Here is a 17571-nt window from a genome sequence, read left to right as displayed (position 1 = left end):
AAATACATTAATAAAATGAAATGACATTTAAATTTTCACGACGTTGACTTATAGACCTAAAGGTAAAAAAATGCTAAATTTATTTATATTGATCATTTTTATGACATTGACATGCAAGTAAAAAATATGAAAATTATTAAACTATGACACCTTTTTATGACGTTAAGACTTAGACTTATAGGTACAAAGTATGAAAGATACCAAAATGAATCGTTTTTTAAGACGTTATTCTTAAAACTTACGGAATAGTAATATTAAAATAATTAAAATCACTTATTTTAATAACTTTAAATTTTAGACTTGTGGGTAAAAAAATAATGAAGTTATTAAAATAACTCATTTTCATAACGTTTACTTTAGACCTATAGGTAAAAAAAAACTAAAATTGCTCATTTTGTAATGTCGTCTTTTAGACATATAGGTAAAAAATATGAAAATTATGAAAATTCTTCATTTTCATGACGTTGACCTTTAGACTTGTAGAAAAATTATAAAAATGACTCATTTTTATGACGTTCTTATGAAAAATAAGAAAAAGTTTTTAAAATGACTCATTTTTATGACATTAAGTTTTAGACTTATAGTTTAAAAAATTAAAATGGCTCTTTTTTATGATAGACTCATAGATAAAAAAAGTAAAAGTTATTATTTACTTTCATTCTACGATTAACTGTCGCAGATTGTTTTGAACAAAAAGTTTATCAGCAATAAAAACAAACTTTCCCTTCAGCAATAAGAAAAAGAACTATTTTAAATTTAACAAGCACTCTCTTGTCACACAAAGTAGTACTTTTGAAAAGTCAAACACGGGCAGTCTTTTCTTAAAAAGTTCAAACGTCCACGTCACTTTCTACATTATCCAAAAAGGAGTTATAAGCTGAAAATTATGACAAGCCTGAAAACGCTTCCCGTCGGCCCTTTCGCGTAATGTCATAAAGACCTCCAGAGTGATGTGCAAATTTTATCCGCCTTTTACACTCGAGGAACCAATCATAATCTTAGAATAATATTTGATCGGATGGAAGGACTATTTTGAGAACACGACAAACTCGCGATGGGGACATTATTATCTTCTCTGGGAGTTGGAATTGTGTTTTCATCTTTCATAGCTGTAAACTGTTACATTATGTTAGATGTTCTTTAGGGTCCTAAGCAATGTGACGATTTGGCTTTTACATAAAGGGCTGCATGTAAATGATGGTATTAAAAAAATTTTAAGATCTTTTTTACCTCAAGAGAATATAAAGAAAAAATATTTTGCATTCATATTTTTCTTTAAATGCGTCTTAAAATTAGTCACGATTACTTGATCAAAGCTTAAAAACGAAGTAATAACTTTCGATTTAATGCTTGGATATTCAGGCACTACAACTCAATCTACACTGCACTGTTAGAAACTTCTCGAAAATAATGGTTTAACAACTGCTTATTGAATTGTTATTTTACCATAATTAAGGAAGATAGTCAAATATACCTAAAAAAATATGGCATTCAAACTGTTGACTGCGGGAAAGATAGTTAATCGTTACAACCAAAATTTTACCTGCATCAAATAGGCCCACCTAATGAAGCCACTTAGATCCTGACATCTGGGTACATACTAGAGCCGAGAGGTCTACTCTGTCAATATCATGACCGGCTTAATAGGGGTTCGAATCCCAGTGTTGACACCAGAATATTTCGTTCATTCCTTCAGCGCGTGGTTGAATTGGTGACTCTGTACTTTTAGAATACGAAACTCTCATTCTCGCATATATGATAGCACCAACACAGGAGGATAGCTTAACACAAAAAAATTTAGTATTTCCCATTTCTCAAGATAGATGGCAACCCCCGGTAAACTAATTATGCCACATTCCACAGTTCAACACAGCTCAACGTAAACCAAACTCCAAAGTCCATAGCATTGTCAAACGCTTAATTCCAATTTCGAATTAAACTTCATTTTAGCGGTTTTGAAACCAAGCTAGTTGTAAATGGTTACAAAAACGAATAGTTTTGCATTAACAAATTTTTAATCATGCTAGTTATAAACTGTTTCAAAACCGTAAGGTAAAGAAATGTTCCTAACCATAAACTTTATAGTTATTTGGAATGACTAACTGCTGTCGGGTTTTTTTTACCATAATTTTAGAATGTAAATTCTTACAGTAAAAGCCTAAACTTAAATCCACTAATTAATTATTGCAAGCGATATTTTAAGGTACTTTCTCTGAATAAGTAACTTATTTAGCGGATTTTACCCTCAAAAAAGTAGTAATATGGGATATATGCACCCAATACACTGTAAGAAATTCAAGATCAAATTACAGTATAAAGTGCCAGCACTTTGGGTGTATTTTTAGTAAAACCTATTTTTTCGTAAAATACATTTTTACCGTAAAATATTACACCGTACTTTTTACGTTAATTAATGTTTAATTAGAGTGATTTAGTAATTATTCTGTAGTTATTACTGTAAAATTTATGGTATAACAGAGACATGTATATATATATATATATATATATTCTGACGCTCTAATTACAAGTAAAATTATATTTTGATTATTAGAATTATATTTTACTGAAATATAAAATTAAAAAAAGTGAGTGGAAAAAAAATTTCATTCTTATTCAAAAATTTATCAATAATTAATTTTGTAAAAGTGTTTATAAATAATAGTTTCTGTTAGAAATTACTGCAAATCAGTGCAAATTTAAAAAATTATTGTTTGATTTGAAAGATTTTACCTTTCACATAGCAAAAAAACGGTGTCTCATGCTGCATTTTTTTACAATAAATTATTAAATGCTAAATATAATGTTTTTCACTTATTTTCACTTAAATTAATATAAAATAATCAAAAATAAAATTAAAAATATAAGCAATTAAAAATAAGCGTCCAAAGGTTAAGAAAATATGAAATTCCTAACAATAAATCATAGCCATAGTAACAACAATAACAGCACGAACTGAACTCATTACTAGCATTAATTTAGGAAAAATTAATACAAAAAGTAAAAAAAAAAGTAAGAAAAAGAAAAAAGAAATAAGCCTTTAAAAGTATAGCCAGGAAGAAAACATTTTCGATCAAAAAAGACCATTTTTACAAGCCACATGTGCAGCCAATATCATCACCAAACAAATTATTCATTTAAGTTGTTGTTTATCGTGCAAAACTTTTCTAATAATTGAGCCGAAAAGAAATATGCATAAAAGATGTACGAAGAACCATAAAAGTTTCCAGCCTTCGATAGATGAAGAAAGTCATAAAAATATTTGGGAAAGGCAACGCCTATATATTCTTTTCATCCCCTATAAAATTTAGACGGCGCCAGCTTTATTATGCATTTATAACCCTACGTATCGACTAATAGGATCACGCTCAGCTAAAAAAAAAAAAAGGGAAATTTTCAAAGCAAAAATTGCCCCACACTAGACATTTCTTTTTACCAAAACCCTTCACTCTAACAAGTGACCATCCCGAACTGGCCAAAGTAGAGGAAGAATCAAGACTTTTCCTTTCTATACCCGTATTTTTTTATTTTTAGATCTTTGTATGCAGATGTGTTACTTTGTATGCATAGAATTCGACCTCTGGATGGTTGAATAAGGAAGAAATGTTTTCAGTTTTTTTAGTTATTTTTCTGAGCACAATATGCTCGCATACAAATAAGAAATTTTACCACTTCCCGTACGTAAATCTGAGTCCAATAATGAAAACAAGCCGATTTATAACCGTCTGGGGTTTACCATGGGAAGTTTTTTAGATCATAAAATGTCGGAAAGCCGCTGTGAGCTGAAAAAAAATTTAGACATAGAATAAACATGAAGTGTGCCTATTGTGACAATATATAGCCTAATTTTCTTGTCCTACAAAGAAAAATCTACTCACAGTTGATGTTCATATCGTAACAGTTATCTAATTATATTTTTTTGTTCGCAGAGTTTAGAAATTAAATGAGAAATTAAATTTCTAAACATATAGTATTATAATTTTTTCTTCGCAAGTTGATTTCTGCACAATGGTTGAAATATTCCTTGTTAATCAGATGTAAATCAAATTAAGTTTCTGAACTTTTAATAGTTTTGATTCTTTTGCTAGTTGCTTTAATTTTTAATATTTAACAACAATTTTTTTAACACAACTAAATTTATTAAACAAGTTTCGATAATTTATGAAGAAGAACATATGATTATCTTATATAATTTCTTTACGACTACATTGCCGGTTCAAAACCTATTTAAGAAAGAAAAACTCTTTTAAAATATTTAAGAATACATTAGAAAACAGATAGTAACGTATATTGCATCCTTATTAATACATCTCTTGCAAGAAAACTGTCCTTACTACATATTTAGCAATAAATTTGAAACGAGATAGCAATCAAATATTCAGGTAGATAAGAGTTTTTTTAACTTATATAGGAGTTCATTTAAAACAAAAAACAGTTATTCCGAAAGGTAAACATACACTTTTAGAAATGTTCGGAACAAGTTGACCCCTAATATCAAACTTATTACAACCTTAACGGTTCCAAATTGATCCATATTTCCGGCTATATTAAAGCATACTAGTGGGCTGCACCCCCTACTCGCTGACGCTCGCCAACCCCCGAAAATTGCTACGCAATCTTATATGGTTTGCTTCGCAAACCATGCTCGCATTGCTCGCTACTAACTTAGGTGCATTGCAAATGCACAAAATTCTAAGAATTCAAAGCAATCATTCAAATCAATATAACAAATTTTTTTTTATTTTTAAATTACATCCTTTTAGTAAATACTAAGTCATTAAAATAAATTTGAATTCAAATAAATGACATGTAATTCATTAAACCTATTGGAAATGTGCTATAGTATAAAATCTTAAAGCGCAACAGCAGGACTGAAACTCATTTTTCAATGAATAACTAATAACAATAATAAAACAAATAAATTCGTGATATGAATCAAAAATTGTCAAATAAATTTTTAATATATAAATTCGTGAAAAAAAGCTCTTTCTACAAAATACTAAAATAGAGATCTATCGACAAAGACTACTCACTTCTGCCTAGCTTAATAGTATGAGATTGCCGCAGCTGATAGGGTGAATTTCGGAAGAGATCACATTTAGTGAGATTGCTCTCTCTGGTTATTTCAGTTTCCGTTTTTAAAAGCGCTATATGTTGACCCACCTCAGCTAGATTTGGCATGTGACATTTTTAGCTGCAATCATTGGTCGATTTTCCACCGTTGCCATTCGGGGAGTTGTAATGAGGTTTTTTTTTGTCGCCATGTAAGAGAAATATATATATAGATACTGTAGTTTATCTTTACCAGAAACTGGGTTTAAAGGCACATGATACAAAAAAGAGCATCATGCACCATGGAAGCATAGTTTATTTTAACACCTTATTAAAGGTGCAACAAATTTGCACCATAATAAGGCTCAATTATCGATATTACGGTACCACATACAACCAATTTTTCTGAGAGTACAAATACTAATAAAATCGATGCAAGGTAACAAACTATGTTACTTCAACTTGTTAGGCTAATAATTTATTTAAAGAAAAACTTAATAAACAGAGAAAAAAATTACTCCTCTCTGGCGCTACAATGCGCCAAATACCCCTAAAGTCGTAAAAGAGACGCACAAAATAAATTATTCCGTGTCCTAGGGAAGGCGAAATTTTTCCTCACAAAAAATAATTGCGCGTATACAAAAATGTAACCAAACTTAAAATATATCTGACCTCTTTTTCTTTTTTATAAATAGCTGAGAGAGAGAATTAGAACAATTTTGAGCATCACACAATATCGATGATTTTTCTTGATGCAGGTGCTTGATCAGTCCTCATTAAAAGTCGTCCTGATTTCTCAAACATAACTATTTTCTTGTTTAGAAATTCTTTGTTTTATCTATCAATAGATGGAATAACAATAAATATGCGTATTGATTAATGGATGAAGAGGTATAGAATTCAAGCTAAACTCTCTCCAAATGCCCTAGCTCCTTCCATAGGTTCAAAATTAGCTTCTGGTTATGATTTACATAGGCATTTACACCGAAGAGCCATTATATTATGACCACCCTGCTAATAACATGTAGGACCACCTTTAGCTCTCAAAATTGCTAGCACCTGCCGTGACATTGATTCCTCAAGGTGCTGATAGGTAGTCTGAGGTATATGGTACCAAGCGCTCACCAACTGGTCCTGCAATTCCCTCACATTGCGAGGGGGTAGCGTGGCAGCACTAATTTAGTTTTCCAAGTAGGACAACAAATTGGATCTATTGGATTAAGGTCAGGTGAATTTGGGGGCCAAGACATGACTTGAAAGTCACTGGAATGTTCTTCGAACCAATCCATGACAATTCGACCCTTATGACATGGTGCATTATCCTGTTAGTAAACACCATCCCCCGCAGGAAAAACTGTTGCCATGAATGGGTGAACCAGGTCTGCAACTGTGTTCAAGCTTACAGACGTCAGGGATTGTTCTATGAGGATTATGGGTCCTAATGTGCCCATGAAAACATTGTTCCTGGGCGAGAAACCATGAAAACCTGGGCGAGCCCAATGTTATAGATGGAGGGTGGTGATAATGTAATGGCTCTTCGGTGTGTATTTTTATGAATGTTAAGGCTTATATAATGGTTAAGAATCATAATTGATTAAAAATTTTACCCTTATGGCTCATGAAGATCAAATAGTAATACATACGCATTGTTTTGTTTTTTTGAATAGGACCAGCTTTTAGTATAAAGAGATACAATTCTTAAGTCCTGGGTCCTAAGAAGTTATAGATTCCAAAGTATAAAGAAAAAAATTTTAAAGTAATAACGAAGCACTATTGACTTTAAAATTTATTAAGAACTTTTAATGCCTTGCTAGAAACATTATTAAGTTTCTTTGACCATTCCTTAAAAGTAATGTTTTAATTTAGATATTAAAACAATTCGTATGCAGTAATAAAATTGTTCGAATATGTAGAGAAAAGTTTGATAAGAAATAAAATTCATGAAATGAAATTTCCAGATAGAAATTATAATACTACGCAAAAATATTATTGTACGATTAAATAAGAAAAAAAAACAAAAAAGTATTTTCTTCCCACCATAAGCATTGTTAAAATTCTCATAAATATATCTAGCATACAAATTCAAATTCTGTATCTGATAACTTTTCCATTTAGTTTTGATAATAAATCTTCTCCTCGGTTGCATTTAAGACAAGTCTTGTAAGAATTTTGTTTCAATTAAGAAAAGTTAGCACAAACTCTTATTATCAGTCCACTTGAGAAGCAAAATTACGATATTTATACGTTAATAGAATCAATTATCTCGCAAATCTTTGTTGCAACTAACCTACTAAATTTCAGATTTTGACCTTTTGCTTGTCACATTTTGTGAATATTTTTGACAATTTCATGTCGTAGAGAAAAACGATTCCAAAAATTAATGAAACGCTAATTTAATAAGCTTTGTGTATAAAATACATAAAATATTTTGCTTGTATAAGTTGACAGCGGTATCGTATATTTATCTTTTCTAATGGGATTTTTTTATTGCAATTTTACAACAGCATCCCGCTTCTGAAAAGATTATTATTTATCATTCTTTTTGGGAACTTTGAAGCATTTACAGAAATAAATCTTTCTGAATTTATTTAGTTCAATATTATTCATATCTAAAATGGAAGAAACTCAATAAAAGTTTTTAAAAAATGGCTGAACTACTACTAAAAGTAAAATAATTTAGTGTTGTACTGCGTATAGTAATCTGGATAAATAATTCTAGTAGTAATTAATTTGAGATATTAATACAAATAATAATTTAATTTGGCCAACCAGATTGTTTAATGGTCAGGGAACTGGCCTTGCATTAAAAAGGTTCTGGGTTCGAATCCCGGGCAAGGCACGGATGGTCTTTCATTCTCAGTACCATCTGTCGTTACTGTGGCAGCAGCGTTGGCCCACCTAATATGGTGCCCCTGAAATAGTGGCCCACAAATCTGAAATGCCTGAACTGACGAAATGTTAACAGGGGTGGACAAAGGAAATGAAAAATTATATAGTTTCATTTGTCTAAAACTAAGTAAAAATTGTATTCAAGAAAAAAAAGCATTTGTCCTCACAGCAACGTTGCATCTTTTCATTAAAATGTTAATTATAAAAAAGAATTGAAGAAAATATTAATAATTTTAAAACGAATAAGCAAATTCGCGTTTCAACAAAAATCAACAAAATAAAAATTTAAACAGATCATGCTTATTTCTTCTTAAATTAAATACTCGTTTGTATTATTTTCTTTGCTTAAGCCAGTAAGAAAAATATTATTGGCGAGAAATGCAGTAAGCCAATTGTTCATTCGAATAATCAGTTTTGTTTTAAAAGACTAGGTAAATGTTTCCACATATTTACAAAAATTAATCCTATTATGTTGCAAAGGTGTAGAAATGATAACGAAAAGGGAATGTAAATGATGGAAAACAAATAGCAAAACAACGCATACGTAAAAGGGTTGTTAGCCAGTTCAACCACCTGTGCTGCATTTTAGACCAGGCCAAATAATTAGGTACTGTACAGAATAATTGTTTTAAAAAAAACGTTGTTAAATTCAAAGTATAAAAGCAGAGCATTATTCAGAGCAGTACATTGTTAGAGATTTCTTGTAAAAATGGTTAAATAACAAGTCATTTAATTGTTATTTTACCATATCCGACCAGAACAGTCAAATAACAATAAAAAAAAATGTAATTCAAACTGTGAAAAAAATCGTTTTTCGACAGTTCGCGTAATAAGATTGGACAACCAGATCCGTGCCAACTAGGCCTACAATGTGAAGCGACTTTGTTCCTTGCAGCTGGGTACTTATTATAGCTGGTTTGTCAATCTTATGACAAACTGTACAGGGGTTCGAATCCCAGCATTGATACCACATCACGCCTTCAACAAATGAAGATTTTCCGATGTCCTGATGTCCCCAATTGGTGACATTGGACTTTGAGAAAAGTAAACTCTCATTCACACATAAATGGTGGCAGCATAGATTTCCTTAACGCAAAAAGTCTAGTATTTCCTAATTCTCACCGCCAGAAAAACTAAAGTCTCATTCCAAGACTCATTTGGTTAAACAAACATTTGGTTCATGTGGCAAACTCAACCAAAACTTAACTTGAAAGGTCAACGAAAAGCTTAGCAAACTCTAAATTTTATGTCCAATTAAATTTTATACTTATGGTTTTTTAACCATGAAAGTTGTTAACGGTTTCAGAACCTTAAAGGTAAGGAATGTTCCTAACGAAAATCTTTATGGTTAATTAGATGGGCAGACTGCAGCTGGTTACTTCACCGTAATGCAAATTCTTACAGTGTATGAAACATTCCTAGAATCTATGAAAATTGGATAATTATTACTATCATAAATTTAATAGATTTACGCAGTATTATCAGTATTAAAGAAAAGTAATGACAACTTAATTTAAATGTAAATTTAAAATTATATTTTTATACATTAAATCTTATATTCGTAGCAATCATTACCTTTCGAAAAAACATTTCTTATATTTCAGGTAGTGCAAATGTATAATTTAATAACGTTATAATAGAAATCGATTTTGCACAAAAATATTTGTCATATCTGAATTTAGGTAAAGAAAAAATTAAAATTCGGTAAGAAAAAAAAAAAAGAAAAGGAAGGGAAAAAAAAACTTTATTTTTCTTTAAAAGTAAGTTTTCAAGCACAAGATCCAAACAAAATTAGATTTTTTCCTTCTCACATTTTTTAAATTTTATTTAATTTAACAAAAAAATTTTAAATTTAAGAATGTTGACATATCTAAGATATGAGATTTAAAATTCATATTATCATGGAAAAATTCTACTTCAAATTTATTATTCAATAACGAGAAAAACTTCAAATTTATTATTCATGAACGAGAAAAATTACAGTTCAATCGGGTAATAATTTTCTCGTTTGTATGAATTTTGTATTGTAGAAAGTATTTCATTGTAATTCCAGTAGCTAAAAATATTTTTTAATTCAGTAAAAAAAAGAAAATAAAAAAAATATAAAAAATAACAATGGTGAAAATAGTGAATCTCAAAGCAATTTATGTGTTAAGTATCAATGAGATCTAATTTTGCTTCTGCAAAAAAATATGCGACATAAAATTGTATAAAAGCTTTATAAGAGTATGTTTGGAAGTGAGTATTAAATTTCGGAAAAAAGCTGTACTCTAAAACAATAGACACAAGTGTTTCCGCAAAACTAAATAATTTCAAACTTAAAGGTGGCAGATTTAAAGCATATTAGAATCACACAAAAGACACAAAATATCTCAAATAAAAATAATGTAATTTAATGTAAGTAAAAATTTACAGTCTTCATATATTTTTTGATGCATACAGGAATCAAAATAAATTTATAATAGGTCTGCAATATCATTAATAGAAAATAAAATTTCCTTTCATTTTTGTTTGAATGAGCTTTTGTTGAGAATGCTTTGTGAATCAGGGGGAATATTATTGAAGAATTTTGGAGTTAAATAACTGAAGTTCTTTCATAATATATTTGTATGAAATATCAGAATTTGGCATATTTCATTTAGGTTTGCAAGAGTTATGTTTTCTCTTTTTTTTACATTAGTTTAAACTAATATATAAATACTGATTTTATGGAAAAAATATGGCTAATCGAAAAAATGTTTAAAGATTTAACATGATTAATATTTACTTTATGTTAGAAATTTTTTTAATCAAATTTCTCTTGAAGAACAGTGCAGAATAAGAAGCAGGGGGACAGTCAGATGCTACATCACTTGAACATGCTGGGTTCGCTGACTACCAACATTTTATTCTTTCGTTCTAGGTCAAAATGCACCAGCTGCTGGCAAATATAATAAACATAGACGATATAAATGAATTCTCAAAGAAATATCTTAATAAATAGTACGGTACTGTTAATAAATCATGCAAAACTGCATCAGCAAATCAACCCTAAATAAAAAGAGAAAGCATTCCTTCTCCGTTCTAATCTTAGAAGTGGCTGGGAGAGAGGTTTGTGTAAACCAGTTATAAGACAAACCACTGCTGCAGTGCTCCTATATTTCCTTTTTTTTCTTGGCAGATACTCAAATACCATGCTTACTCTTCAAGGACCGGTTTACATTACGTTTATTGAAGCTAGACTTCTTCCCCTAAATATTCTTCAGATGAGGCTCCTCCACAATTTTGAGACCAACGGCATGATTGTGGTAATCTAGTCAACATTACGCACAGACCACCTTTATTTCCCAAACAAGCTGGTCCCAATCGATCGTAAACGGGGTGGGTTTCAAGCTGACACTAAGGATCGAGTCCTAGACCACCACAATGACAGCTTCGTGAGTTTAACCACTGCGCCAATTACAAAGAAATGAAATTCGGGAAAGAGCAAAGAAATAAAGTTCACAGTTGAAATTCTTAAATTTCATACCTATAAGGACTATAATTGATGTAGTTTGTTTTACTTTTAGAAGAATTTGATTTTTAAAAAAAATTGGATATTTTTTTTAACAAAAAAGGAAGAGAAAATACTTTAGTTTTTCATTAAATGAATCCCCTTTACAACAAAGGAGAAAAATGATGCCAACTTTTAGAAACTATCCTGACAATTTCAGTGACATCTCCAATTCATAGCTTTCATTCCCAAAGAAGATGTTGGGAACACCCTCTGAAAAACGATCAAAGTAAACTGATATGAGGGGTCAAAACAAAAAAAAAGCGACAACGCTTTACTCTAACATCCAAGACTGAGTGTCGCATTTTATGACACCAATTACTTTGGCCAGTAAAAGTGACCAGCCAATTCTTATTAGCAATTAATAAGCGCAGAGGGAAGGGATGTGTCACGGCATCGTTCACTGTCCACCCGTCCGACGATGCGTTTTCATCGTTTTCTTCCTCCTTTCGATCCCCACACGTCAACTCAACAGATCTTTCCTCCGCATCTTGAGCAGATGCTGTTTTATGGCCAGAGAGGGAGCATATCAATATTGAAAAGTTTCATTTTTAGGTCATACGAATTGTCACGGTGCTTTAAATACTTTTTAAAATATTCTGGATAAAATTATAGTATGAAGTATCGGAAATATGGGTGCATCATCAGTAAAATCCATTTTTACGGTGAAATATTGTACCGAAATTTTTACAGTAATATTTATTTTAATTCGAGTGATTCAGTGATTTTATTATTACTGTAAAAATTACGTATTATTTTTACAGTAATATTTATTTTAACTGAAGTGATTCAGTGATGTTATTATTGCTGTAAAAATTACGGTATATCAGATTTTTTACTCAGAAGCATGTTCCTGTAAAAATGGATTTTACTATACCGTAATTTAATCCGGAATTTTTTACAGTGTAGCTATAAACTTTCATATAATAACATTATTTAGCTGAATATATCCATATTATGCAGAACACTATGGAAACTAATGTCAAAAAACAGGTACTCTTGTAATATATAGATTTGTCCAGCATTCAACAGAATAAATTGGCAATTTTATTTCATTCTTTAACCGACGTTAAACGTCCTATCAATGTTCAACACTGTCACTTTGTAACTCTGAACTCAACCCATAAGACAAGCGAACTCCTGCATCATGATACAAATCATGATGCGTAATTTTTAGATCAAGATGCATAATTTTAAAATCGCGCGATATTACAACCACAAAAACGAATCACGACATTAGATTTTAAGCTTGCGTAGCTACATAGGGTTTTAAAAGCTCGTAAATACAAATCGCGATATTGGTTTTTTAAATCTCATAATACAATGTACAATGAATCGCAATGTACAATATTTAAATGGCCTGAATAAGAATCGCAACGTTCAACTTTTAAATCAGGTAAATACGAAAATCGATGTTTGATAATAAAATCGCGATTTTAAAAATGCAAAAATACAAAACACGATATTAGATTTTTAAATTTCGTAAATATGAGCCATAATGTACGATATTTAAAAAGCGTAAATAAGAATTGCAATGCGTAACCTTTAAATCAGGTAAATACGAAAATCGATGATTGATATTAAAATCACGTGAATAAAAATCGAGATATTTGCAGAGTCTGGACTTGGGATTTCTAAAAGGCTTGTTTGAATTGTTTTTTGTTTACACAATAAATAAAAATTTACAAGATTAATTGAATGAGCAAATAAATATTTTCACCACAAATCCACCTCTATTTTTTTCCGCTTTTTTTGTTTGCTTTCACTCCAGAATACAAGAAGCAGCGACGTCTAAATTACGAAAATACGAGCTATCCCGCCGACGGATAAAAAATACGGAAAATCTTATTTTCTGTGCGTGAAATCGGAGAAAATAGCTAACATAAGTAAACATGCGGAAGGGTTAGCAGCTAGGACGTAGTTTGAATTTTCTGTTTTTCTTTGAAAATCGTAAATAAATATAATAATTTAACTTCAACGACTGAATCTTTTTTTTAAAAAAAACGGGATATGTATAAATAAATAAATAAAAAAACGAAACTTTTAGAGAATCTGAGTTTTTGATAAAAAGGCTGAAATTCGAGAGACAAAAGCGAAAAAAATCTCATCCCTGTATAAAGGTCAACCAGTTTTATCCCAAGGAAAAGATTTTTAAAGAAACTTCAGAGGGAGGAATGAGGACTTCAATAATTTTGCTCCGCGGAAAATTAAATTCCTCATAAAATATTTTAACTTGTGCAAAAAAAAATTTCAGCGGAAATTAGCGAGGAAAATGGAAAAATCTGTGAAAAAGCGGAAATCCGCGAATCCGCGGAAGAATCTCATCCCTGCCATACAACTGAGGATATTTTCGTCAGCACTGTAAGCGGGAGTAGAATTCGTATCGACCAAGCGTCGCTGGTATCGTCACTGAACCAAAGTTGCTTTAGTCGGAGGTGGCTATAGCCCGAGTCACCACAGCTCTAGCTAGACAATTCAGTCCAAAACATTATTACATTTATCCCATAATTTAATTAACTTCCGTGGATTACGCAAACATGGTGTTCCGCAATTACCTCTCTTAATATATATTTTTTTAAATTCTTTTCAAAACAGAAGTAAAAAATAAACATCAGAGGACAGAGTAAAAGGTAAACGCTATCTAAATCTAACTATTCATTACTGCGATAAACAAGTTTGAGATCATCAAAACCATCTTGATTGCCTCATGAAGCTCAAAGTGCTTCTATTTATAGCCTTTCGTCCGGCGATCAATCAGACTTTGATGCTTTTACTCTCAACTTTTCTAATGAAATTCCGTTAGAACTTTAATGCGTTTTTGTTTTTATCTTTGGATTAAATATTTAATATTTAAAGCAAATACGCGTAACAGAATGATCCTTATCCAACACCATTTATAATCATAGCATTAATGAAGTCTTATAGTCAAATTAATAAAAAAATTAAAAATATCTTATTCTACACTCTAATTTTACTTGAAGTAAACTCTACTGAATGCACCCAACGTACTTTATAGAGCAGATAAATACACCCCATTATGTTATGTAACTTAATGGGATCTTATGTACAGACCGGACTGTGTAGGGGTAAGGGAATCAGCCTTGCATCGGAAAGGTTCTGGGTTCGATACCCGGACAAGACATGGATGTTCTTTTATTCTCTGTACTATCTGTTCTTGCTGTGATAGCAATGCTGGTTCACTTAATATGGTGCCCTTGAGAGAGTGGCCAACAAATCTGCCCTGTAAAATACCTGAATTGACGAAATGTTAACACAGGTGTGTATTGGAAAAAATAAAAAAAATTTTAGGTTACTGACTCTATTGTTCCCTCCCTTCAGAGCTGAAATTCGAACAACTATGAAATTTCGATAAGAAAACTGGAAAAAAACATTTGGAAAGAAAGAAATTTCCTTAAAATTATATTCTGAATAGATTTAAATCTTAAATCTAACAATTTTAAATTTCACGAAAATTTTATTTAAATGGAATTAGCAATATAGTATGACAAGTAATATACATCTTAGAGATGGCAAAACTACTCTAAGAAATCAACAAATCAACTTCGCATTTATAGTGTATAAGTCTAATGAGTTCTGCTGGGAAATAAGCAAAAGAGGTCAATACACAAATAATTTCAATCCGAAAATATCTTCTTTAAATTTGTTAATTGATACTCTCGTTACTAAAGCAACTTTTTACATATCAGAAGTAAGATTTAACTTAACGCATTATTAAGGTTGCCACAAAAGTGAACCAGTTTATGGATCAAGGTAATGATATTAGTTCAGAGTTGCACTATTTATTCTGAGTTTTTAACAGACATTTTCGATGTTTATTTTTAGGCTTTCGTTTATCCCCGCATTAATTCAGTATGTGTTGCACGGTTAACATCGCAAGCAGCTGAGACAGGTTTTTAAAATTTGATTATAAAACCTTAAGAGTTCCTAAAACAAACATTGATAAGCCATTATTTCTTCTATTTTTATTGATTCCATTATAAATACTCAAACAATTTTTCAAAAATAAAATTAGGAGAAAATTATCTCCTAATTGAGAAGATAATTGGATGTCCCTAAGTGACGTCATCGTAGGTATATCATTGCCTTTGTCGATTCATATGCCAATCAGGTTCGATCTACTCGTGTGACGTCACTTACGGGTATCCTATTAAATCTTATTTATATCACATGATTAGGCATAATTACTTCACTTCTTCTCGAGTTGCAAGTACCCAACTGTCCAAGAGGTAAATTATTTACTGATTTCCTTGTACGATATTGATATTAAATCAGACGAAAATCAATCTCTTAAAAAAGTAAATATTTCCGCTTTGTAAGTAGTAGTATTTTCTTCCTAGATATTTTTATGTGACACTGAGACATGTTTTAAGATTAAAAATTATGATTCAAATATGCCATTTCTATTTAAAAATGGTACCATTACCCGTGGGGGGAAAATGTGGAAATCAAAATTGACTCGAAGCTAGATTAAGAATAAGATGGGGAAAGTTTTCTTAAAAATGAACAAGTTCTTAAGAATTATAAAATAATTATCTCCTATATTATCCATTCTAAGGTTTTACTTTTAGTACTCTGACATGTTTCCAAATGAGAAAATAGGAGGCAATTGTCTCTTAATTGTTAACACAATTGTTTATTAGATAAATCATTTACTAGTTATGCTTTACAATTTCGATATTAAACAACGCAAAAAACTAATTTGTTCATTTTTTAAGTTTTAATGCTATCTTTCTTAAGAATTTCTAAATGACATCCACACAAGTTCTAAGATTCAGAAATGTCATCCAAATATGCCATTTTTGTAAAAAGATGGCATCATTTTCCGAGAAATTTGGAATGAAAATATGAAAATTAAAATTGGCTCGAAGCTAGATTTAAAGTATGATGGCTAAAACTTTCTTGAAAATGAACATGATATCCCAAGCTAATGTCAAGCTTTTAAAAAGTGAGTTTAAAATCCGACTTTTCTTCATTAAATACTTTTTTTTTTAAATCCTCATCAACTTTTTCCTTGTTCTCTAGCACCGCTTTACTTCCTTTAGGCGTTTTAATGCGTAAAATATTTAGCAACTCAAAATATTAAAAACGAAAAACTGAAGAACTGAATTTAACATTAAATTCTGGCATTTCTCCTTCCACAATTTTTGTTCTCTCCATTTAAAAGTAGGGAAGTGTAATGATATTTTGATGAGGAAGATTTTTCCATTTTTTTTTCTAATGTATTTTTTATTCTGTTGCTTCTTTATATTTTTTTTTATCTCTTACTTGATAATATTTTTTTTTAAAAAATATTCTCTCTCTCTGTGCTTCGTTCTTCCGTGCCACTGCTTTCTTTATTTGTTTCAAGAGGATAGGAAAGAATGTGAAGTGGAATATAAAGTATAACTTGCAAACATATTTCAAAAACTCTAAATTTTTTTCACACTTCTTCTGGTTTAGTTAGAAGCGAACATATTTTCAAAGAGACCAACAAAAAAAAATGTAACTAATAGAATGTTTTATACTTGTTTAGTTCTTTTGTTCTGAGTGGCAGTGGCTAAAAAATAATTTTTCAGTGTATAACTACTGGTGAGCATATTGTTTGAAATAACAGAACGAAATTTCTATAAAAAATAGTATTATTATAAAGTATATGCTGCCAAGAATAATGTTAATAATGTTAGAATTCGCCAGCTCTCATAGATCACGCTCTTACAGTTACAGGATTTCAAACTTTTCAAATGGTAATTTATATATTATTATCATTATCATTATAAAGTATTATTATATAAAGTATTAAAAAGTATATTATTATTATTATTATATATATTATTATTATTATAAAGTATATGTTGCCAAGAATAATGTTACAATTAACCAGCTCTCACGAATTCAATTACAGTTACAGAATTTCAAACTTTTCAAATGGTAACACACACCTACACTGTAAATAAATAACTTTATCAAGATGTAACTCCTGGCGAACATATTGTTTGAAAGAACAGAACAAAATTTCTATGCATTAGTATTATTATAAAATATAGGCTGCTAAGACAAATGTTAGAATTAACCAGCTTTCACAGATTTATTTACAGTTGCAG

General features: G+C 30.4%; 1 protein-coding gene across 1 annotated transcript in view; it reads right to left on the bottom strand.

Moving 5' to 3' along the window:
* Positions 1–17571, bottom strand: part of LOC107437680 (uncharacterized) — a 626528-nt gene that overhangs the window by 482820 nt on the left and 126137 nt on the right. The window lies entirely within an intron of this gene.

The sequence above is a fragment of the Parasteatoda tepidariorum genome, chromosome 9 (genome assembly GCF_982258835.1).
Source record: "Parasteatoda tepidariorum strain Cologne lab strain chromosome 9, Ptep-v5.0, whole genome shotgun sequence".
Taxonomy (NCBI): Eukaryota; Metazoa; Arthropoda; class Arachnida; order Araneae; family Theridiidae; genus Parasteatoda; species Parasteatoda tepidariorum.
This window is presented reverse-complemented; position numbering and strand designations above follow the sequence as displayed.